The sequence below is a fragment of the Physeter macrocephalus genome, chromosome 8 (assembly GCF_002837175.3).
Source record: "Physeter macrocephalus isolate SW-GA chromosome 8, ASM283717v5, whole genome shotgun sequence".
Lineage (NCBI taxonomy): Eukaryota > Metazoa > Chordata > Mammalia > Artiodactyla > Physeteridae > Physeter > Physeter macrocephalus.
In genome coordinates this window covers 132,816,204-132,841,416 of record NC_041221.1, presented here as the reverse complement: position 1 = coordinate 132,841,416, position 25,213 = coordinate 132,816,204, and the positions used below count along the sequence as shown (strand labels likewise).

The 25,213-nt window shown below is 43.3% G+C and overlaps 1 protein-coding gene and 1 long non-coding RNA gene across 2 annotated transcripts in view; one reads left to right on the top strand and one right to left on the bottom strand.

Moving 5' to 3' along the window:
• TRPC7 (transient receptor potential cation channel subfamily C member 7) overlaps nt 1-25,213 on the top strand; it is a 145,016-nt gene that overhangs the window by 12,496 nt on the left and 107,307 nt on the right. The window lies entirely within an intron of this gene.
• LOC114486767 (uncharacterized) lies at nt 13,388-19,370 on the bottom strand. Its single transcript, XR_003681058.2, has 3 exons — nt 19,339-19,370; nt 16,833-16,892; nt 13,388-13,473 (listed from the first exon to the last, which is right to left on the bottom strand). It is a non-coding gene; the product is annotated as an uncharacterized lncRNA (long non-coding RNA).

The following is a 25,213-nucleotide window of genomic DNA, read 5'->3' as shown; positions in this document are numbered from 1 at the left end:
CACTGTTTTAATCTAGGCACTCAGACCCCAGAGCCAGCTCTTAGCCATTGTGGGAAGTTGTGAGTCAGAGGTCTTGTTCATACATTGGGCTTCTCAGAGTTTCACTTGTCTCTATCTGAAAGATACCTTCCACTGCAGAAGGTGTGGCTGAAAGAGTAGAAAATACAACTGGGCTCATAATTTCTCATCCAGAGCCTATGATGCCATGAAGCATGCAAAAAGGTTTCACATGTTCGGCTGACACAAGATGTCACCGGCAGGAAAGGAGTTCATTGAGTTTAATAATAAATTAAAAGAAAATATTTAGTGGGCACTTACTGTGTACCAAGCACTAAGTTCCTTACCTATATGATGTTGTTTAATCCCCTCAACAACCATTGGTATGGGTACCATTATTGTCCCCATTTTATATGAAGGCACAGAGGTGGAGAGATATCATGCAGCCAATAAGTAGTTAAACCACTGTTTTAATCTAGGCACTCAGACCCCAGAGCCAGCTCTTAGCCATTGTGGGAAGTTGTGAGTCAGAGGTCTTGTTCATACATTGGGCTTCTCAGAGTTTCACTTGTCTCTATCTGAAAGATACCTTCCACTGCAGAAGGTGTGGCTGAAAGAGTAGAAAATACAACTGGGCTCATAATTTCTCATCCTGCCATTCAGTCAGAGCCTATGATGCCATGAAGCATGCAAAAAGGTTTCACATGTTCGGCTGACAAGATGTCACCGGCAGGAAAGGAGTTCATTGTCCAAATAAGATGTCAGGGCAAGAGTTGCCCCTGCATGGGACACAATTAGGTGGCGAAGGATTGGTACCAACTGACAGCAAAGGAGGCCTCATGGACCATCCTGTTCAGGAAGATCTCAAAGGAGGAAGCAGAACTGGGCTAGGCTTTAATGAGCAGAAGGAACTGAATCAGTGGGAAGAGAGACATAGGCTTTCAGAGGAGGCAAGTGAAGGTGAGGTCCAGGATGGCCCACAGCAGCCAAGGGACTGATGAGATACTCCACGTGACTGCAATAAAGACTTCCTGTAGGGGCACCAGAAGGAAAGCTGAAGAGATGAGTGGGCAGACCTCAGAGGGCCCTGCAGGTCAAGCTAAGCAGTCTGGATATTATCCTCTTAGAAATGGAGAGTGCCTGAAAGTTTGTGATTAGGAGACTAAAATGAAAGCTAGGGTTTTGGAAATTTACTTGCCTGGTAGGTAACATGAATTAGAGGATTTGGAGCATGAGACACTGAGACTGAAGAGGGGGACAATTTAGTCGTGCATGCATGAGGCCATTGAAGCCTCTCTGTAGGAATGGGATCACCCACAGCCAGGCACTGAAGAACCAGGCTTACATGAAGCTGCAGGGCACTGCAAATTATGAACAGATGAAAAATCCTGGAATTAAACTAATTTTATTCCATCTGTCCCCTTATCTTGGATCCATCTACTGAACTGCAGCCACTTCCATAAACCCTGTAACATTCATAGCCTCACCTAGAAAAACTGGTGGATGTAGATGTAGACATTAACCAAAGAAGCTCCCAAGGAACATGGCTATTGCCTCTCATTTCCTTGTTTCTGTACAATAAACTCCACCTACCAGCAATAAGTCCAGTGATATCCCAAGGAAGCTTAGTGGAATTTTGCTTGTTCCCTAGGCTTCAGACTGAATATGCACAAGCATATAAAAGAAATGGCTAAGCCAATTAACTTAGATATTTCTGCCCAAGAAAAAAACAATTCAAGCAAAAAAATGTTTTTTGGATCAGATTATCTGGATAATTGCCCAATTCTCTATTTATCTGGAACCTGGGAGCATGCCAGCCTTACTAAATAAAATGATGCTAGACTAACATTTGGAAGCACATCTGAGCCACTTGTTATCTTTACTAAAACCCAAAGTCTGGCATATGTTAGTATATATAATAATCTAAAACTGGAAGTTTGTTGAAAGCATCTACTATGATATTTTGATTTAAAAAGTAAATTATGAAAATTACGTACAATTAAGAACATGACTAACATAATGACAAATCTTTTCTACAATGCAATGAATAAGAGTTATCACAAATACATTTGCTGGCTATTAACATCCCCCTAGTTACCTTTGTTTGAAATAATGTCTTTCAGATTGTCGACAAATGGTGCATTATAAATTAACATAAGCCTTCCTTTAGAACTTTATTATTTATTAAACTGTCCTTGCATGTGCATTCCTGACATTATAAATCTTCTCAGAGAAGAGGGCAGCTTATTAGCAAGAGGAAAGTCAAACTGCAATAAAAGAATAAAGAGCAAGTGATGTGTTCTAAAATGTACTCTTCAGGAGTCTGTTCTGCTTTAGAGGGACTACGCATTGATGAGTGCCACCATGTGTTATGGAGACGACCCAATGCCATCAACTGTATAAAAAAGCTATCAGGTTCTCACTGGAGATGTCATAAGTCGTCCTCCAGATCCTCTAAAACACTCATTGTGGGAGTGACTCTTCCTGACTAGAAAATATCATGCAGGAAAACCTGGATTCAGTTGCCCAAGCTATTGTTTTTAGAGTCTTTTTAATTTATCACCAGAAGAAAGTTTAGTCATTAGCAGTAAGTAGAGCCAATGTCAAGGTCTCCAGTAAATTCTGGCTGGAGTCAGATGCCTGCTAGCAAGCCATTATTTGTAGTGTGGAAATTATGCACATATTTTTTTACGTCTCTCTAATCTTCTTGGGTCTAGAAAGACATTAAAACTTGATGTGGCAGTGAGGCCTCCCTAATGCCATGAATGGTACCCAGTAATCTAGTAAGCACTCCATAAATACTTGAATAAAGGAAATCCTGAAAGGATAATCATATCACTGATGAAGCAAGTGATTACTTTTATCTGTGATTTAAACTCTTCCAACAACTATGGATTTAATAGAGGTATTTGATGGACCTGGTGAAATGAGGAAGTTCTAAAGAGTACAAGGTGGCTGAAAACGAACACACGTTAAATAACTGAAGACCAATCATCCGCTGCACCGTCTGGTGTCAATGACCACTCAACTCCTGGAGGGCAGAGAGCGTTTTCCTGGTCTTGCCCACACAGAACAGAACATGTGTCATCTTGGAGCATTGCCCACAAATGGCATTTTGGTTAACTGATTTATCTACACGGTAGGAGACAAAGAAAGGGAAAATCTATCCGATAGACTTTTCAGAGGTGTTTCATCCTGATGGAACGGGCTTTCCGGGTAGAGGTGCCTGGAGTAGCCTGGAAAAATAAGGAATCTGCCTATCTCAGTTGAGTTACAGCTCTGCCACCATGAACACAGTAAGGTCTTTACATTTCTCTTGAATGAGCCTGCATGGTTTTCTTCACTGATCATCCTTCTGATAAAATTGCTCAAGGTCCCCTTTATTTTGCTGGTATCTTCTCAGTCAAATTCCTGGGCATCCTGTCTAGGTGTATTGTTTATCTGTGGAGCTGTTATTTCAAAAGGATTACAGATTTGTTTCAAAAGGATTTCTCTTTCTTCCAACTTAGAGTTATGCCAACAGCAATGTCTGGTGGGGGTGGGGAGGGGATGGGGAAGGAAAGTATGACAAAGGAATACTGTAGAGGGAGGTTTAGGGGTTTGGAAGGAAAGAGAAAGCAGGATCAGGATTAGAGGTATTCCTCTTGCTTTCTCACCTTTTGCTTAAATTGAAAAAGTACCCAGTGTTCCCAAGTCAAGAAACTGTGGAAGCCCAACAAACACTTTAACTTAGTTATTTAAGATTTGGTCATTCTGAATCATAAGCTGCAACTAAGAAGGCTTTTCCTGTTGACAAAACATCAGCATGGCGGCCGCAGACTGTGCTTCAGACACGAGCAATTTATTCTTAGAGACCACAGAGGGGAAGAGTAGGGGCGAAAGAAAGCTAAAGCTATAACTTCATCTAGCTTGAAGTGCTGATGATTTTTCTGTTTGTCGATGGGTTGTTAACTACATGCATTACGAAAAATAGATAATGCATTATGTATCAATGTTTCTGTTGCCATTTTAAGACCCATAAAAAACTCTCTGGGCCTGAAATACCACAAATTAAAAATGCAAATAATGATAAATCTGACCAATTTGCCACCTGCTACGATCTCTAGTGAGATCCCATTGTGAAGGTAAAGATGTTGAGATGACAGTTTGCAATTTGCTTGCAAACTTATCAAAATGGAAAAGGGAAGAGGAGGGGAGAAGGGGAAGGAGTGACTTCGTATTGTGGAACACATCTGAACCCTGGAGCCTGGAGCCACGAAGCTTGAGTAAAGCCCACTCTGGGCCTGGGGCAGTACCGAACGCTGAACAAGCCCATTGCCCCCAGCCTCCGGAGGAATCTGTGTTTGCACCTGTTTCTCATATGCTTTGAATATTTTTAGTATTTTTAAATTTTATAGACCAACATCCTGGGAAAATACACTTCCTTGAAGTCTGAAAACTTGGCTGGTAGTGTAAACAAATGCCTGCTTAATATGCAGGAAATGACTTGAAAATTGTTTCCTTTTCCTTTGGGAAAATATTTTTAAGCTGTGAAGGCTACAGGTCTTCAAAGCTAGTTGTTGTTGCTGTTGTTTAAGAGAATCAGGCAGAAACCTCCTCAAAGCACTCATTTATATATCATCCAAAAGACCCTCAGGGATCTGACTGTGTCACCTAATCCCTCTGCTTGAGCATCTGAGGATGCAGAATGTAAGCACAGAAGAGATAGATCACAGATGTCAGGTGATGAGCTATAATGGGACAGCCCCCCCACTAAGCACGCACAGGTAAAATGCGGCCAGAGCATGTGCGCTGGTCTCCATACCTGAGAGAAAGATCCAGGGACTGGCTTATCCCAGGAGAAGAGACAGAGGTGATTCTGCCCACGTTAGCTTTGTCTTTTTCTATTTTTCTACCTAAGTGTCTGGAGGAGCACTTTCACTAGAGCATTCATTAATGAGTCATCACAGGAAAATGAGCTAATTAATGTGTCCTTTAATGACAGGTTTTCATTGGGTCACAACTAATGCCTTAAATGATTTTTCCTCTTCTACTCTTTATGCCAAGAGTATTAGCCTCTAAAATACAGGGAGACAGTGTAAGTTGGGTGACAGGTATTCAGATGGGAAAAAGGAGGCCACTGTGCTAGATGAGGACAAGGACAGGGGACAGGCTTTGGGTGAGCACCCAGTGCAGCCATGCTTCATTTTCTCAAGGCTATGGAGTCGAAAGCACAGAGCTTGGCTCCAGAATCAGAATGACCTGGGTTCCAGTTCAGAGTCTTCTCCTAGCAACCATACAATCTTGGGCATCTATTGGAAGTCTGTTTTCTTATTTGAAAAATGGAGATGGGGGAGGGAACAGGTGTTAGGAAAGAAATGCAACGTGTCGGAAATGGAATGTTTGTTTTCCCCACCCAAACACTTGCCCTTACCCTAATCTCTGTAAATGACATCTCGATTCACCCCATTGTTATGAGCTTTCAATGCCTCATCCCATTCAACCTCCAGAATGTCCTGGCACATATTACGTACTCAGTAAATATTAGTTCAGTAAATAAATGAGTCAGGGAGTGAATTAATGAATAATGACCTCCGAGGGTGTTGGTGAGGATTAAATGAGAAGAAGAATATAAAACTCTTTGAAGAGGACCTGACCCATAGTAAGTACATAATTTTCCCCAGAGATTGCAGTGGGGATCCCTTTTTGTTCCCCAAAGCCCACTGGATTTTCAGCACCACAACTTTTCTTCCCAATAAACACAACTTAAATTTCAACACCTCCTCTGTTGAGAGGGTCTTCCCAATTTCTGCTAAGCTTCCCTCCCCAATCCCAAAGGTATTTCCAGAATAAGAAAAAATACAGGCTGTACGTGTGAGCTCCATGATTAACAATAGATCAAGGGAGTATTTTCCAATTGGAAAAATGCAGACCACTGAAACTGAAGAAGCCTGGCGTGCTGCTAAAATATTGCTGTGAAAAGAAGCAACATGGGCAGGAAAGACAGAGGCTGCAAAGAGGGGGAGGGAGAAAATGGGGAAGCAGAGCTCCTGCCAAGTACAGACGGAGATTATTTTTTGAAAAATATCTCTGTGTTAAAGATTCATCACTACACACAAAAAAACTGGGAAAAAATAATTTCCTATACAAGTGCAACTATCAGTCTGAAATATCAGAGATATGGAGAAAATGGAGGCAGTTCTTAGAGGATATCAGTCAATGAGTAGTAGCGCAAATTACATCAAAAGGAAATGATGAAAATGTAGAGTTTTTCTCTGAAAAAAAGTTACAATTCTATATACACATTAATCATAATATACCAACAACAGGGAGGCATGTGTTTTACTAGCAGCAAATTCACATGTAGATTAAATGTGGAAAACATATGTCAGGAGGGTGGATGGAAATATGGTCTGTAGACCCGTAGAATATCAGAACTGGATGGACCCTAGTTACAGAGCTATCTGAAAATTCAGCATTCATGCAAAAAATACTTAAGTAAGCCTCTAGTACGAGCCAGGCTCTGGGTTGGGTGCTGGGATGAAATGATGAAAAGATAAAGTTCCTGCCCTCAGGACCTTAGAGTCTAGTGGAGGAGACAGGCGTTCTTCATATAATCACACAAACAGCTTTACAAATCATCTTGAGCGCTAAGCAGTAAAAGAGCAATTTTAAAAGCACTGACTTACTGGGACAGCTGACTCTGTGTGAGTGTGTGCATGTGTTTAAAGATTTCTCAGAGATGACAATATTTAAATGAAAATGGAGGGTATGAGAGAGATAGACAGCAGGGAATGGGAAAGACGGTTCCAGGCACAGCAAGTGCACATGAAAAAGCCTAGTGAAGAGAGGGAAAAGAGAGGCCTGTGTAGAGAATTGTGACTAGCTCCCTATCATAGGGAGTAAACAGAAGAGGTGACAGGTGATAGAGGTGCTAAAGAACCACTCAGCCATGGCCTTACCACTTGGCAGCCTCGGTAAGAAGTTGGAATTCACTGTAGGGTGAATGGGGAGCTATCTGAAGGTTTCAGCAGGTGGGTGAGTGACTCAGCTTGGAAAGATCCACTCTGCCTAGTGCACAAAGTGGCTTGGAGGGGACAAGACTGGCAGGAGTTGGACAACTGCTGTAGGAAGGGGCAGTCCTCCCAGGAGGGGGGCGTGGCAGAAGGACCAGCACATCTCAACCAGCAGGAGACTCACTGCAGCTGGAGTGACAGCACAGTCAGAGATGGCGACGGCTCCTGGCTGTTTCCAGGACAGCTGTCTTATCTAGGAGTTCCCAGGAACTTCTTCTGTCCCTAGGGCCTCTCAGTGCTCTCCAGAGAGACACAGGGAAGGGAGGGAGAACAGAGCCAGCTCTTTATTTCTTCTCCAAGGTGGAAGCCCAGTGGAGAAGCAGGAGAGCAGGACAGTGATGAGGATTCTGATTTTCTACCTTGAACTTTGGAGGTACAGAAGGGCGTGCCCCAGGCTTGGCCAAACTATTCACGGCATAGCACTGCCAGCACAAAGGTATCGGAAAGTGGGTTCAGAAGTGATAACCCCAGTATAAAAAGTTTTCCACTAGATTTCAATCTTTCCACTGCGTTTTTCCAGATTCTCAAGACATCTTTCTCCCTGTGTTTGCTGCATGGCCCAAGTAAAGTTTACATTAAAGTAGAGGAAAATATCTAATCTCATCTCTGATTTGTGTTCAACTGGAGCTCATTTTAGCATAAATAAAGGCACAAAGGAGACCGCTCCCTCGTCTTCCTCCAAGACTCTGGACGTTGAGAATATCAGACCAGGAGGATACTGGAGGCAGATGAGGCCCTTCTGGGTACCCAGAATCCTCCCTGGTGAAATCCCAGTTGAGTCTAGGTGGATATATTAATTTCCTAGGGCTGCTGAAACAAAGTACCACAAATGTGGTGACTTAAAACAACAGAAATTAATCTTCTCACCGTGCTGGAGGCCAGAAGTCCAAAATCAAGGTGTTACCAGGGCCATGCTGGCTCTGAAGGCTCCAGGGTAGGATACGTGCTTCCTTGGCAATCCTTTGCTTATAGATACGTCACTCCAATCTCTGCCTTTGTTGTCACATAGTGATCTCCCTGTGTTTGTCTCTTGCCGTCTTCTTATAAGGACATTCTTATAAGGACCAGTCATTTTGGATTAAGGGCTCACTCTATCCCAGTAGGACTTTAAGTAATTATACCTGCAAAACCTATTTCCAAATAAGGTACCATTCTCGAGTTCCAGGAAGGATGTGAATTCGGCAGGGACACTACTCAACCCTATATAATAGGTAGCAGCAGGTTGAGAGACTGAGGAAGGCTGACACCAGGAATCTAGGCAGACCCACAGAGCAGGGCAGGACAAAAGTGCAAAGGTCAGTTTTTCTGGGAACCAAAGACAGTCCTAAAGCTAGGAGGTCATTCTGGAAGAAAGGACATAGTACTGATGCTTTCTACTGACCAAGGCACAAGCTGAGACAGAGACAAGCTAATTCTGTAAAAGCCTGTGCGTGTGTGTGTGTACGTGTGTGTGTGCGCGTGTGTACTTGAGTGTATGTGTCTCCATGTGTGTACGTGTCTCCAAGTGTGTACGTGTCTCCATGTGTGTACGTGTCTCTGTGTGTGTGCACGTGTGTAAAAGCCTGTGCGTGTGTGTGTGTACGTGTGTGTGTGCGCGTGTGTACTTGTGTGTATGTGTCTCCATGTGTGTACGTGTCTCCATGTGTGTACGTGTCTCTGTGTGTGTGCACGTGTCTGTGTGCATGTGTGTGCGTGTACACGTGTGCGCGTGTGTGTGCATGCGCATGTGTGTGTACGTGTGTAGGTTGTGCGTGTGTGCATGTCCGTGTGTGTGTGTACACGTGTGTGTGTCTAGGAGAGGCAGGGTGGCTAAGAAGTGGGAGGTAGCTGACAGAAGCAATGGGGGAGACAGTAATGGGCCACGACCCCTATCAAGTAGGAGAAAAACATTTTCAAGTGTTGGGTTTGGGGATAATGAGAATAAAACACACGGATTAGAAAACTTTTAGAGAATATAGAAAAGTAGAGGGAACAAAAAGGTCAGCATTAACTCTGCCATCTAAGAGTAATTTATATTTTGGTATGTTTGCTCCTAGTGCTCCCTCTACCCCCAGGTACTAGAATTGAATTAATACTGTAACTACTTGATGGATCATTACTATATTTTTGTTTCCCTTCATACTTTATCCCCTATTCTCCCTCAGCCCCCCAAAAAGCACCCACTTCAATGTATTTAATGTATTTACACCGAATATTGTGGCATTCCCCCATGTGATATCAACACATTACAAATAACAGTTCCTAGAAAATTTTAGTGTCATGTGTCCTGAGGAGAACTTTTCCACTACCATCTTAGGTTGCAATGGTTGGGGGCCTGTGAATTAACTGACAACAGACAGATTAACAGGAGAAAAGACAGAGTTTATTCACATGCACACAGAAGTGCATAAAAGAAGCAGCTCCCTAAACAGCTAAAGACAGGGGTTTATATACCAACCTAGCAGGGTAAGGAAGAGGAGAAAAGGGTTTAAGGAAAAACAGGATGTTTAGGAAACACACGGGCTTTTAGGGAAACAAAGGGAAGGCTTGAGAGTTCTGAAGTTTGTTCTCATCCGGTGGTCAGTCTCTTTTCTGGCTGTAAACCACGCCCCAAGCCCCACCACAGAGGGGGTTTATGGCAACTGTATTTTGGGGAGGCTCTCCTCAAGTTAGCAAAAGAAGTTTAGCTACTGTTTATTCAGATGTTTTTAACTTAAAATAATCTTCATGTCATTTTGATGATTTTGAGAGTGCCTACACATACTCATGAAAACTAAACCTCTGAGCCCCATCATAGAACTCCTGTGGACCAGTATGAGGTGAGGCTGGGCCCCAGGGACTAAGGAAGGGCCATGTGAAGAAGGGTGTCTGAGTCGTGCCCAGGGAGAGACAGATTTGCCTGTGTAGGGGAGGAATTTTCCCTCCACCCTTCTGAGTGCATAGCTGAGACCCCTGTGATAAAGATTAACAAAAGAAAAACAAACACAAGTACAGAAGCACGTATACCTTGTGTATACATGAGAAATACCCAGGGAAAAATGAGTAACTCTCTGAAGCGGCTTAGAATTCAGGATTAAATACCATCTAATAGGGAAAGGTATGGAGGATGGAGGCAGGGGTGCAGGCCTTTTAGAGGAGAGTAAATGAATTTAGGAAACACGAATGGGCGCGTAGAAGAATAGATGGGAGGCATGAGAGTTTGTGACAAAGTCTGTCTGGGTATAGTACCTCCTCTCCTGTGACAAGAGCCCATCTTCCCTGGTTCAAGAAGCTCCCAGGGAAGGGATTTATGGCCATCAAGCTCCTTTTGGAGGATCTGCCTTGAGGCAGAAAAGGGGCATTCAGAGAAAGCCTCTCTCTGCATTTGCTGTTTTTTTAAGTGTATCGTGCAGATGAGAGAACTCAGAGATGAGTAACTCAAAGGGGTGGTTACAACTTGGGCTTATATAACATCATAACAAAAGGATAAATTTTTAGACACATGACAAGACAACAGAAAAGAACTCTGAGCTTCTAGGGGCATCAAATTGTGGGAAGGTAAATATATGGGGAAACTAATGGTAGATGAGAGCTAGTTTTAACAAGGTTGTTGTGTAGATACCTCTGGTGCTGTCTCTGGGCTGGTAAGGGTCTAGAGTTGTCTCTGGTGATTAACATCTGTTTTCCTTGGTAGAGAGTGGAGGAGGGACAGCCTTTACAAATTTATGTTCTGCTTTTAGCCAAATAGGGGAGGGCAGAGAGCTTTTCTTGTATCTGCTTCTTCTTAATTGCCTTTAGCTCAAAAGAATCCTTATGACAAAGTGGCACATTTTAGGGTGGCAGATTCTGCTGCCCTTCAAGCCCATGAATTGTAAGAAGCTGGAAAATACCATAGCAGCTCTTGGATTCCAGGTAGAGTTCCATTTAGTACCAATTAGGAAAACTGAGAGAACTGCATTTGATTGCAAAGGGAAAAAAAGTTTCCATCATTCAGAAAACTCGCTAGGCCTTGATGAACTAGTGTCTCTCTCTCTCTTTCTTTCTCATTTATAAACTATGTGATCAGTACCTACCGTAAGTGTTATACACTCAAATACAGTGTAGGGATAATAAACACTCTTTTAATATCCTGGCACAGGCATCCTTTCAAAACGTGTATTACCCTAGCACTAGGAGGCCATGGACTTTTCCATCAGCTCTCAGTAAGATACATCAGGTGGTATGGTACTGTCTGCACTCTTGCCGACCCCAGGAGCCTGAAAGAGTTGGAGTACAGGCTCTGGTCACCACAGATGCCGAATGGTATAAGGCCCAGGAAAAATAAGGAAACTAATCTTGGGTACCTAGTCCTAAAATTACAGTGATGTAAGAGTGACTGAGGCTAAAATTTTCTAAATACTATCAATTCTCAAACAGAAAAGCACTCCCCAAATGCCTGGTAGCATGATTATCTTTCATATTATTATGTTCTTTCCATCTCCCATACCTACAGTGTGAAATTAATAATAATGACCTGTTTTTCTGGGCTGCAGAGCAGGTTTACTAATTACTGATGGATAAGTGCTTTGAACATTAAGAAGGTCCATGCCGAGATGCTAAGCTTCTCTCTCTCTTCCTCTCTTCACCCCCATACACACATCCTGGAAATACAATACACTTCCATTTACCAGTAATACAGGTGCTTGGACCTGGGGCATCAGAACTCATGTTTGCATTGTGGGGAAGGATAGCACCCCTTTTACTGATACATGTTGAAGACCAGGGCTCTGCCTGTTGAGTTAATAGCTCTCTCCAGCTTCTCCTACATATACTTTGAAAGCAGTAGCTCAAGAATCTTTCTGATGACAGGTTCTCTTTTCTGGTGATTATTAATTTTGCTTAAAGTTTATACTCCAAAGAATTCACCTAATACCTTCCTGTAGCACAACAGAAACTTGATTTCTTATGTTCTTAAACCTGATATTTTAATGTAAGCATGGAGATCAGAGCCAGGAAATGTGAAAAAAAAATGTTTTAATTTGGCTTAAAAAAACTAGGAGCAAGAGTTTATTTCCCCAAATGGTATTCCCCCTAAGATTACAAAAGTAGAAAGCAGATTTTAAACACAGGGTTGGATCTTTTCTTTACCTAAAGCAAATATGTGAGGAGTGTGCTCACGGTAGTCAGATTTCAGAGGTTACTTGAGGGAACCAAATAGCTTGGAGCCTTCTGGTCACACTGTGCCCTGGGCGTGGCATATGTCACACAGGTGATTTGCCACCATAAAAGACGATCCTCTGGGGCAATGCTAGCATGGGGGGCACTGAGTGAGGAGACCCAGGGCTCCGCCAGGACCTGACTTGTGACCTTGGCTCAGTCACTTTACTTCCCTGCAGCTCATCTTCCTCATGCATAAAGCCAGGTACTTTTACTAAGACTCCCTTGTTGAGTCCCCACTTCTCTAGGCCTTTCTGCTTCTCATTTCTACAGGGCATTTTCATAAACAACATCTAAGTTGAGATTTAAGAAGAGATGATTATTCCCATTTTACAGTTGAGGAAATGGACTGAGAATGGTTAAATGGTTTTCAGCACATGGTGGTCTTCTTTCTGTATGCCAGATACTGTGCTAGGTACTAGGTCTACAAGTGTGGAAGAGACCTGAACTCTGTCCTCAAAGCAATGGGAGAGACTGAAGTGTTGAGAGATAAATACAACATAGTAGAGTAGGAGCAATATGCTATGAAAACACAAAGAAGAGTGCAGCAAACCGCCTGGTGATGTGAGATAAGGATTCCTGGAAAAGATGATATTCTGAAGTGGTTCTTGAAGGATGAGTTTGGCAAATGGAGAAGGGAAAGAAAGACATAAAGGCAGACGAATGCCATGTGCAGAGGCGTGAACGGCCCAGTGTTCTTGGTGGACAGATGCAGCTGGATGGGTTTAAGGGAAGGGGGCTAATCTTAGGGAGGTATATGAAATATGGTAATAAATATGCATGGATTTTATCCGTAGCTTTTTAACCAAGGGGATAGTGGTTTGGCATCCAGGTAGAAGGAACTGTTGTCGGTAAACAGTCCCATCAGGAGGCTAATTCAGAAGTCTAGACACTAAATTATAAGGACTTGAATTAAGATCACGACTGTGAGTGTGGGCAGTAGGGCTCAGACAGTAGAGATTCTTTAGATCAGAATCCATAGATCTTGGTAACTAATTGGCAAAGACAAAGATGAACCCAGGACTTCTAGCTCAGGAGGCTGAGTGGATGGGGACTCTAGTTCCTGAAGCAGAAAGCAGAACATCGGGTTTGGATGTTTGGAAGACACACGTGTTCAGCTTGAGGCATGCAGAGTTCGAAGTGTCTGCGGGACTTACCAGTGTAGATGACCACTTGGCAGTTGGATGTTGAAATCTGCTCCTTAGAATACAGGTTGGGGTTGGAGGTAAAAACCTGGGAGTCATCAGCACATAGGTAACAAGGGAAGCTGTAGAGAGAAATAAAAGTATATCAAAGCCTTGGTCTCTCTCTTTTTTTATTTTTACAAAACAGCTTTAAGTCCTACTTCCAAGTATTATTAGGTCATTCTTTGGATAAATCAGTCAAAAAACTAGAATCTTATTTTCCTGATTAGATTTGAACTTATTTAAATGCAATCACTTACTCACCTTTTACCCGTGTCTTCCGGGACTTTTAGAAAGTCAGTGCAGTTTGCTATGCACAAGATAATGAGCCTTTAACAGGCAGGTCTGGCTCCAAGACCATCTCTGAGAGCCAAGAATAGACCCCCATTCGCACCTCCTAGATCTGTTCCCTGGTAGCCACACACCAGCACTTACTTGTGCCTCAGCTTCCCATAAATAAAATTCTTGAATCAGAGTATATGTCTGGTCATTTTATGCAACATTTATCAAGTCCTATAACGTGGCATGCCCTGGGCTGAGATATACAAATGAATGAAGTTAGTCAAGTATGAACGTGTCAAAAATACAGAGAGCACTCTGACAGGTCTACTGGACCCTAAGAATAAAATGCAGTGGGTGCCCAAACATAAAACAGTGGATTTCCCCAGGGATATCAGGAAAGCCATCCTGGAGTTACCTTCCGCCTGGTCTCAAGAAGAGTAGAGGTTCTTAGAGGAAGTAAAGAGTAGCATCAGTCCAGACTTGGGAACACAATGGACAAAGGCACTGAGGTGAAAAGAACAGTGTATGCTCTTTTGGTCAGAGAGATCATAAGTACTGATTTGCCTAATTTGGTTTTGGGGTTTTGTTTTATAATTAGCAGGGCTCTACATTTTTTTAATTCCTACCCTGCCATCTAGTCATTAGCCCCTCTTAATCAATAGCATTTTTCAGCAATCACAAGCGCTCCGCGGCACGTGGGATCCTCCCAGACCGGGGCGCGAACCCGGTTCCCCTGCATCGGCAGGCGGACGCGCAACCACTGCGCCACCAGGGAAGCCCACAAGTAAATTTTTTAAAAATTACTTCTATACATATGCTGTGCTATAATTACTCTTTAAAAAGAGTTTCCTGGACATTTACTATTCTGAATCTATAATCAGGTGAATCATGACATAATCCTCTGGAAGGGTATGTTATCTGGTAATGCCAATTCTAAATTAGTGTTTCTCTGAAATGTTTTCACAATATACGGTAAGTACAAATAAGATGCATAGGTCATATTTGCTCTGAATCTCATTTTGGATCTCCTTTTAATTTGATGTTTAAAAAAAACAAAGTTATTAGATATCAAGTAGACAAGACTGCAGTCCTGGCCAAGACAGCACCAAAGGTGAATACTCCTCTCCAACACTGAGATTTAAGGGTTTAGCAAATTCACCCAAAGGAAAACAGGCAGGTTTAAACATTATAACTCACTCAAATTTTTTTGCTTACGTTGGTAAAAATGTGCAATTAATGTAGAAAATGAAACTGTTTATAAGAAAAAGAAAATTCACCTATAATCCCATCAGATACTACCATGTTATAATCCCATCAGATACTAATTTCCTTCCAGCGTTTGACATCCAAAGCACACCACATACTGAGTTCTTGCTTTCCTTCTGTACCTTAAATCCTGCTGGTACTAAAACTTAAATGTATCCCCAATCCATTTCCATCCCTGCATCCTTACCACCACTCTTCTTGACTAGATGATCACAAGAGCTTCCACCACATAGGTGAAGCTGTCCTCCACATAGGGCCAGAAGGATCCCACTGAAGTGCAAATCAGACCGTGCCTTTCTCCCACTTAAAAAGCTTTGGTGCCTCCCCACTGCCTGTGGAATGAAGTTCAAGCTTATTATCATGAAAGACAAAACCTTCCATGGCTCTCCATGGTCCTGTCTACTTCCCCAGACTCATCTTCTGCTGCCCTGTGCCTCTACTTGCATAGTTTCCTGTATATTCATAGAGCATGTTTTTTGTGCTTTTGTTTATGCTATGAACTCAACTTGGAATATGCTTCCTCCACTTCTTGAACTCGCTAACTCTGATTTATCCTTCAAGATCCAGTCACAACTTATTTTCTCCAGGGCAACTTCCCTGAACACAGGCAGGGCTAAGAGCCCATCTTTGATGTTGATGTCCCAAAGCACTCAGCCTACTTCTGTCCCTTTATCATTCAGTTATTGCCACAATGATGCTGTGTAACAAACCACCCCAAAACGCAGCAGTCTACGTGTCAACATTTACTGTCATGTTCACAAGTCTTTGGGTCAGAGGAGTAGGCTGCTCTACATGTCTCGTTCTGGGATGAAGGCTGGATGGACAGTGGAAACCAAGGGCACTCCAAGGGCAGAGGTCAGAACTCCCACAGAGACAAGGGAAAATACATGATGCCTCTTAAGCCTTAAGTTTAAGGGTCACACACTGTAATTTCATGAACGAAAGCAAGTCCATGACCAAGTTCCCTAACAATGGGGAAGGAAGTGTGCTTCGTCTCAAGGAGATGGGAAGGAGGAAGGAAACATCTGCTAAACAAGGAGCTCATCTAACACGGTGCTCATGTCATAAATGGTAACCATCCAGTTGCTTGGTCCAAAAACCTCATTCATGCTTAACTCTTCTTTTTTCTTGATGTCCAATCCATCAATAAACCCTCTTGGCTCTATCCTTCGAAGACATCTAGAATTCTATACTTCTCTGCCCCTGTCCAGGCCACCTTCACCTCCCCCTTGGGTAATTGCAACAACCTCTTACTTGGTCTTCAGGCTTCTGCTCTTGCCCCTTACAATTCATCCCATGCCAACAGCCAGAGTGACCCTCTTCAAGCATACACCAGATCCTGCTAACGTCGCTTCCTGAAACCCTCCAATGACTCCCTATCTCACCAGAGAAAAAGCCACAGCACTACAAGTGCCTATTAGGGCTTTGGCCATCTGTCCCCTGCAGTTCCTCTGGCCTCTCACCTCTTCCCTCGTTCTCCCCCTCACCCACTCTGCCCCAGTAGTTGGCCACCTTGCTGGTCCTCAAAAACACCAGATGCTCTCCCTCTTCTGCTTTGCACTCTTCTCCCTCTTTGTACCGGTGACCCTCTGTCTGGAGCGCTCCTTCCTCATGTATATCTACATAGAGAGCTCCCTCCTTCACCAACTCTCTATACAAAATCACCTCCTCAGGGAGTTCCTGCCTAACCACCAATGTAAAACAGAAACCTTAAGTCGCCAGGCCCCCAGTAAAACATAAGCTCCATGAGGGCAGGGAGTCTGTTTTGCTTATGGCTGTATTCAAAGATTGAGAACAGTGCCTGGAACAGGGTAGGAACTCAAGGACTATTTGTTGAATGAGTGACCAGCACTGCCATATAATATCAGAACAACTGGGTTACGTCTAGTCTCACCATGGGTAGGCAGTGACCGCATCTCACTCCTCCTTGCATCTCCAGGGCTGGGCACAGCTTCTAGAACACAGAAAGCACAGTAAGCACAGGCTGAACTGGCTGGAACATTTTGTAAGGATGGATTACTGGAAAGCATTCAAGCTTTCCATCTAACAGACTCTTCCTGTTTCTACTGCTGGCCAACTGGGTTTCTTTGGAAGGTAATGTTTTCCCAGGAATTACTATGAGGCTGAATGTAAAGAAACTCAGGTCTAACCTGCACAAAAAGGGGAGATCCTCATCACACTTAGCCGCAGGATCTTCTCTGTCTATCTTCCCCTCTGCTCTGTCGGCTCCCTGAGGGCAAAGACCATGCCTGCCTTGCTCCTCATTTATCTCCAGGGTGCTAGCACAGTGCTCAGCATGGGGTAAATGCGCTATTCATTTTTGTTGATTAAATGAATAAATAAATGAATACATGAGTTCTCCTATGAGCCAATCCATGGACCAAAGTGGCTTAGGTGTGCTGGTGGACGAAAGCTTTGGAAGGATCCAGGAACAGAGAGCTGTTAACTCAGCATCACTCTGCAGCTATACGGTATATGCCTCAGCTCCAGCACAGCAAACAGACCCAAAAATCACGGTTGCTAAAAGCCAGTGCACCATGAACAGCAGTCACCGTGCTGCCCCCTTTGGAATTCAGATGGCAAAAGCAATGCAGCCTCATCCCGCCACCCTCAGTTTCTCTGTGTATCTGAGGAACGAGGTGCAAGGTGTCCCAGCCACCGCCGGGGGAGATTCTGCAGACCCTCTGCTTCCCACCCATTCCATAACTTCTCACCATGAAGACAGTGATCCTGCATGGGGGAGGGGGACCTGTTACAGAATAGAGGTGGATGGCCCCTTGGTGAAAGCCATAAGACTGAAAAGGATGTGGGGGGAGTGGACAGACTGGCACTTAAATAAGAGGCTTAGGGCCTTGGGAGCAACAGAAATGGCACATCCCATTAGGGATGACTTCCCCCAACATTCTGATGCCGGCGCACCTGCTGGTAGCTTGGAGCACGGGGCAAACTCAGCTCTCTGGGCTCAGCCAGTCTTACTCCCGGCCTGCCCCTGGGTGTGGATACACAGGGTATTGCCTCACACGGTTTCAGTACCTTTGCCTCTTACCAACAGGCCCTCATCTCTCTCCTCCTCTTCACCAGGAAGGACCCTGAACCTGCCCCTTCAGGGTCATGCTCAGGGTTTTAGAGCACGTGCCAGAGCAGTTGGTATTTTTATCAGATGAGCACTTCCCAGTGTTAGTATTATGGAATTTGGAGTCAGCCATACTCAAGTTCAAATCCCAGCTGCCACTGAAGTCTCTGGGCCTCAGTTCCCCTTTCTATAAAGAGGAATGATAATTGTATCTACTTCCTAGGTTTGTCATGAGAATTCAATGAGCTAAATATGTAAAGCATTCAGCCCAGAGTCTGGCACATAGTAAGCATTCAATAAATGATAAATAATACTGCAGTAGCAAAAACTGTAAGAGTCATATGCTTTAATACTGCCTCCCATTCTAATGGGCACAGAGACCAACCAATCATGCTTAGGCCGACCCCATGCGGGGGCAGGACAGGAAGGCAGGGGAAAGGTGGGGCTGATTCTAAGTAAGCGAACCGTGAGGCTTCCTGAGGGTCCCTCCTTCTCTTTCAACTCACACCTCCTGACTAATTTCCTGAGTCACAGCTTTGAGCAATCCCTCTACCATGGAGCACTGACCTGTGGTTGACAGAGTGATGTGTGAGAAAGAGACAGAAAGGGGAAGGAGATAGAGAGAGAGAGACAGAGACAGAGAGTGTGCAGAGTGAGGGAGGAGAGCCCTGGAGCCTCCAGGGAGGCCTGGAGCCGTGAGGTGCTGGGGTGGGGCAAGGTTCACACAGGCAGGCCTGCCTTCCTGTGTCTGTTCCCTGTGGTTCCAGAGAAAAAGCAGAAAGCTGAGGAAGGGCTCTTCTGGGAGCTCAGCAAATGAGAACCAAGCAGCATCTTTAATCTGGATAAGGATGTGCAGAGACTGTATGTGAATTCCTCTCTGGATGCATGAGCGCGTTCTTGTTTATTTATTTATGAGAAGTTACGTAAAACACTGGATAATGTGCATAACCTATGCCTAACCATCTGTGGTTAAAGTAGCTGATACCCATCACAGTCCACCCGTTGCTGAATGTTCTCTGCCCTCTGGGCCTTTGCACTTGCCAGCCCCTCTTCCTGGAACGTCCATTCCCTGTTACTCTCCTCCCCACACCTGCCTCGTCCCTGTTAGCTTCTACCCATCCTCAGGGCTCACACTCTGCCTCCTCTTGGAAGTCCCCCATATCTGTAGCTGGGTGGCATATCCCAAGACACTTACGTCACCCTGTGGTCCTTACCTAGTCACTTGTCATCCTCTCTAGCAAGGCCCTGAGTTCCTCAAAGGCAAGGACTGTATTTTATTTACGTCTCTATCCCCAGTGCCTGGCACACAGTGGGTGCTCAAATATACCTGCTGAATTAGAATAAAATACTCCAGTCGCTCATCTGTTTCCTTGAAAGACAGCCTCTATTCTCCTTAGGCAAGCCTCTGAATCCATCAGAGGGGACTTGTTATAAAACCAACAAGCGGAGCAATCCATTACTTCTGGGACTTCACAACGTCATGGTGTTGGCTTAAGGAGCCCCTTAACGATGTCAGTAGCTGCCAATTAAGTAAACGAAAAATCAGGATGGAAACCAAAGTTATCAACAGACACTGTCAACACTGCCTGGCTAAGAAAGGCGGTGCAGTCACCTGCAGATTCAGCTCAGCACCCAGCGGCCTGCACCTGCACTGTGAATTATCAAGGACTCTGCTCCAATGCCCTGCTCCAAGCTTCTGTCCTGCTACCTGCACCTTCCACCTGAGGACTGACACAGGGGAAGCTGTGAAATTAAATCCAACAATGGGTGTGTCTGCTTTGTTAGAAATGGCACTTGAAGACCAACCCCCTGAAAGAGACAAATTCTCCATGTTTACACTCTCTGCTAACCTACAAGCCGCATGTATCTTAATATTGGCTGATACTTGTCACATATTGTGTTAAGCAACGTATATGGATTATCTTATTTAGTTTACAACAACTCCATGAGGCAGAAAACAGTATCATCCCCATTATACAGATTAAGTTAGAACACAGAGGAAGCTAAAGTTATACACGCAAACACAAAGACCAAACACAAAGCATGCAGCAGAGCTGGGATTTGAACTCAGACACTCTGATTCTAGAGCCCAACCAAACACGAATCACCCAGTCATCTCTCTCGTGCAAAGACTGATCAGCCCCATCTCAAGAAATTCTAAGATCACCAATGGCTCATGTACAATCATCCTTCCCAAATTCTGAAACACTTAGGACACAGAGAACCCATTAGGAAATGCAGGGAGTAAGTCTAGGATGAATAAGGGAAGGCCTCCTGCAGAGAACAGATAATAAAGTCAAGGAGGGAGTGAGTAACCAGTGTCGGAGTTTGAGAGTCACGCCTTTGAGAGGGTCACTGGAGCAGGGAGCCAGCCCTACCCACCCCACCCTGGGGTCAGAACCCTGGATTCTGAGGACCTAGGGGCTGTGTAAATCCCCCTGGGAAAGCCAAGGCAAGAAATGCTGGCTAGCTGATTCATGTACTGGACTTGAACCACCTTTCTTGGATCTGAGTTCCCACATGGAAATTAAATGCTGAAGGATATTTGCCTTTTATGATACTCCGGAGTCCGGGCTTATTTATATGGTGAAGGTTAATGAAACAATCAAGTGTATGCATGAAAGCTAAAACATGGATTGGAACTCTTCGATTTTCATCTGCAATAATGAGCACTGGGCTCAGGTTCTTACCCTGCATCTCACATCCATTAATTCTTTCAGTGACTCCAGTTACAATTAATAAGGATTCAGCCATGCGTGTTAAATCTTAACATTCAGTTTTCTCATCCATCAGCTGAGTGGGAGATGTGCAGAAGGGAGGGCTGGAGGGCAGGACGAGGCTCTGAAGTCCTTCCTTAGCTAAACGGTACTGACCCAGACCTATGTGCCCAATGCATGCTATGTGCTTCACCTGCTTTACCTAAATCCTCACAATATAATTTCAGTAATTGTTTTAAACTCTCTTATGTCATCGCTGCCTCCCAGGTAACCCCTCAGAACCTGCACTTGGTTCTCCACAAGGCTCCTCGTGTGCCCCACTCTGTCCTCACACCCCGCTTCTTCATCTCCAGATATGCTCCTACTTCACCCTCCAAAAGGCATAGTCTCCCCTCAGCAAAACCCCCCGTGTCATTGCCCCCTCCTCTTAGAGATGCATCACCTTCTTGCTCTTTCTGCAGACAGGCTCCCCTAAGGACACACTTCCCCTGCAGTCCTCCCAGGCGGGGGGCTGGCTTTCCTCTCACAGTCCTCATACCACTGGGCCTAGAGAAGCGGGGGAGGGAGCACATATCTCTCTTACTGTTCCTTATGACTTCCAGACCTTTCTCCTTCTCTCCTCCCTAAGAACACTGAGTTCTGAGCTATATTTCATCAGACTATGTCACCCATTATTCCATATCATTGGAATCTGCAACAATGGGTCAATCCCTGTCATTTCTCCATGGTTTTAGTTCCTGCTATTTAAATTCTTGATACTTTAATATATACATGGACCATCCTTTTAATGCCCTGACTCAGTTTTATGAGCTCATCTCCTCCAGTGGTCTTACTTTAGTCACGATGAGCCTACCTGAGCCTATACCTGTCATGATCAATAAATGCTAACTCTCCATAATCTCTGACTACTAGCTCAAATTTTTATATCTCCCTCTAATATCCCAACTCTGTCAATCTTTTGCCTACCCCCAAGACTTCCAACTCACTAAACTAACCATCTTTTTTTTAATAGACCTTATATTTTAGAGCAGTTTTAGGTTCACAGCAATATCGAGCAGAAGGTACAGAGTGTTACTATATACTCCCTGCCCTCACACACGCATAGCCTCCCCCATTATCAGCATCCCCCATCAGAGTGGAACACCTGTTACAACGGATGAACCGACACTGACACATCATTAGCAGCCAAAGTCCATACTTTATATTAAGGTTCACTCCAGGTTTTATACATTCTGTGAATGTGGGCAAATGTATAATGACATATATCTACCATAGTGGTATCATGCAGAGTAGTTTCACTGCCCTAAAAACCCTCTATGCTCCGCCTATTCATCCTTCCCACTCCCCAACCTCTGGCCACTGTGATTTTTTTACTATCTCCATAGTTTGGCCTTTCCCAGAATGTCATATAGTTGGAATCACACAGTATTTTTTAGCCTTTTAAATTGGCTTCTTTCACTTAGTTATATGCATTTAAGGCTCCCCCATGTCTTTTAATGGCTTGATAGTTCACTTCTTTTTAGCACTGAGTAATATTCCACTGTCTGGATGTACCACAGTTTATTTATCCGTTCACCTACTGAAGGACATCTTGGTTGCTTCTAAATTTTGGCAATTATAAATAAAGCTGCTATAAACATCCGTATGCACGTTTTTGTGTAGACATAGTTTTCAACTCCTTTGGGTAAATACCAAGGAGCATGATTGTTGGATCATATGGCAAAAGTATATTTCATTTTGTAGGAAACCACCAACTTTATGTTTAAAGTGGGTTTCTTGTAGACAACGTATAGTTGGGTCTTTCCACATTCCTTCTCCCCTGGAAGTCCTGTCTCCCTTCATACCAGCCTCAATTCCATGGACTATCATTACAATCTCCCCCACATACATCTGAGTTCCTCTGCCTCTCTCTTGATTTCTTCTATCTTTTGGCCAAAAAATACAACCCTGGTAAAATCTAATTGTCTGCTGGCACCCAGGGAGGTGAATGTGGTTACAGAGAATCAACCACATTAGCTGGTCTCATTTTAAATTTCTAACCATGAATTTCAAATGGGCTCTTACTGTTCTTCAGCAATAATATCCTGTCTCCTTAATCAATTCACTCTTAAATCTCCCTAAACCTATTTCAGACCTCTTCTCCTCAAACTTCCACCACCTTCTCTCCAATTCTTACTCTCAGCTGATAATGTCTCTTCCTATTTCACTAGAAAAAAAATTGAAACAATAGAAAGAAAATGTCTACAGAGTCCTACCACCAATGCATCCATCTACTAGCATCCTCACTCATATACTTGACCTTCCCTCCCACTACAGATAAACCATATGTGATTCTATCCAAATTCATTCCTCTATTTATACACTATACCTAATCTTCCGTCATATACACTGTTGAAGTACTGGATTCGTACAATGATATACTGGTATCGTATACAATGACCAGCATAATTATCTACTGGAAAATTCCCATCAACATAAAAAATATTATGGTTTCTCCCATAAGGAGAAGGAGGGAAAGAAGGAAGGAAGGAAAGGAGGAAGGCAGGCAGGCAAGGAGGGGGGAAGGGAGGAAGAGTGAGAGAGAAGAAAAGAGAAAGCTTCTCTTGACTCCACTTCTCACACCAGCGACTTATCCATTTCTCTGCCCTCCTGTTTAATAAAGCTCCTCAAAAGGGCTGTGTCTGTATTACTGGCTTCAATTCTTCTCTCTCTTCCCATTCTTTAATCCTCACCAGTCACACCCTCCACTCAAAACTGCTCCCACCAAGGTGACCAATGACCTCCAGGTTGCTATATCCAATGATCAATTCTCTGTCCTCCTCTTATTTGGGAACAATATTATACTATCAGCTTTATAAGGTAACTGTGACCATTTAATGAAATACTACAATGTTTAGAAAACTTCTATTGTAATCATTTCTTAAAAACTCAGCCTAAATGTCAAAACCAGAAAACCTCCTAGGTTTACAGCATGCACATGTATGTTGATTTATCTCCATTTGTATTTCAGTTGAAGCTTTCAATAAACACTCCTTCCCCATAACTGGGTCTCTGAAGGGAAGAGAGGGGGGTGTGGATTTGAGGCCCACACTCTTTTTGAATCTAATTTCTAAGGTCTCCATGGAGGAATAAGTGTTAATTATCCTGTACTGTGTGGGTGTCTCCACAGCATCAGTCTGAGAAATTCATTTAACTTTTGACCAATCAGAATAATGAGCTTCTCTCTCTCTCTTCTGATTTAAGTTTGTCAGTAGCTTTGAAAAAGTTTGAGAATTGGGGCTTTTAACCAAAGTCAAACAAACTAATAATTTCCTAAAATTGGTGTTGTCAAAACAATAGCTTCAGCACCAAAAATTCAAGGTATCAAAATAACATGTTAGATCATTTTGGTTTGTCTTCTGTGTTAAAGCCAGAGATTCATCTCAATAATAAGTGAGTTTGTGAAATTTATGTACCAAAAGGCAAGGGAAGAAATTCTGGGCCAATCAAAAATCAAAGAATCTCTGTTAATATCTGTGTTGAGCAGAGCACAAGAAATAAATGGTGGATGAATATTCTAAAAACTGTTCAATACACTGACCAAATAAAACACTCTGAGCAAATAATTTGGGGTTGAAAGCCAGCAAAGATTTGTTAGCAAAGTTTTGTTCCTAGAAATAATACTTTGTAAATCTTCAAACCAATGTAAAAGCATCTAACTGACCATTTTATTAGTCATATTAATAAATGCTTCTAAGCTTAAGTGTTCAAGAATAAACAATCCATATATGCAAACAAAATGCTTACCTATGTAGAAAATTCCAAAGAATCTACAAAGCACAAGTAAGTGAGTTTAGCCAGGTCATAGGATATAAGGTTAACATAGAAAAATGAATCATATTTCTATATACAGTAATGAATAATTAGACAACAAACATTTTAAAAATATTTCCAATCGTTAAAAAGTGAAATATTTGGGCTTCCCTGGTGGCGCAGTGGTTGAGAGTCCGCCTGCCGATGCAGGGGACGCGGGTTCGTGCCCCGGTCCGGGAAGATCCCACATGCCGCGGAGCGGCTGGGCCCGTGAGCCATGGCCGCTGCGCCTGCGCGTCCGGAGCCTGTGCTCCGCAACGGGAGACGCCACAACAGTGAGAGGCCCGCTTACAGCAAAAAACAAAAAAAAAAAAGTGAAATATTTATACAAGTCTTATAAAACATATGTAGACTCTAGAGGCTGAAAGCTATAAAACACTAATGCAAGCAATCAAAGAAGACCTAGATAATGGAGAGATACACCATGTTCATGGTTTGGAAGATTCAACACAGTTAGGATGTCAGTTCTCCCCAAACTATCTATAGATTTAACATAATTCCAATAAAATTCATAGCAGAATTTCTTTTTTTTTTTTTTATTTTTTTTGACATCTTTATTGGAGTATAACTGTTTTACAATAGTGTGTTAGTTTCTGCTTTATAACAAAGTGAATCAGCTATACATAGACATAT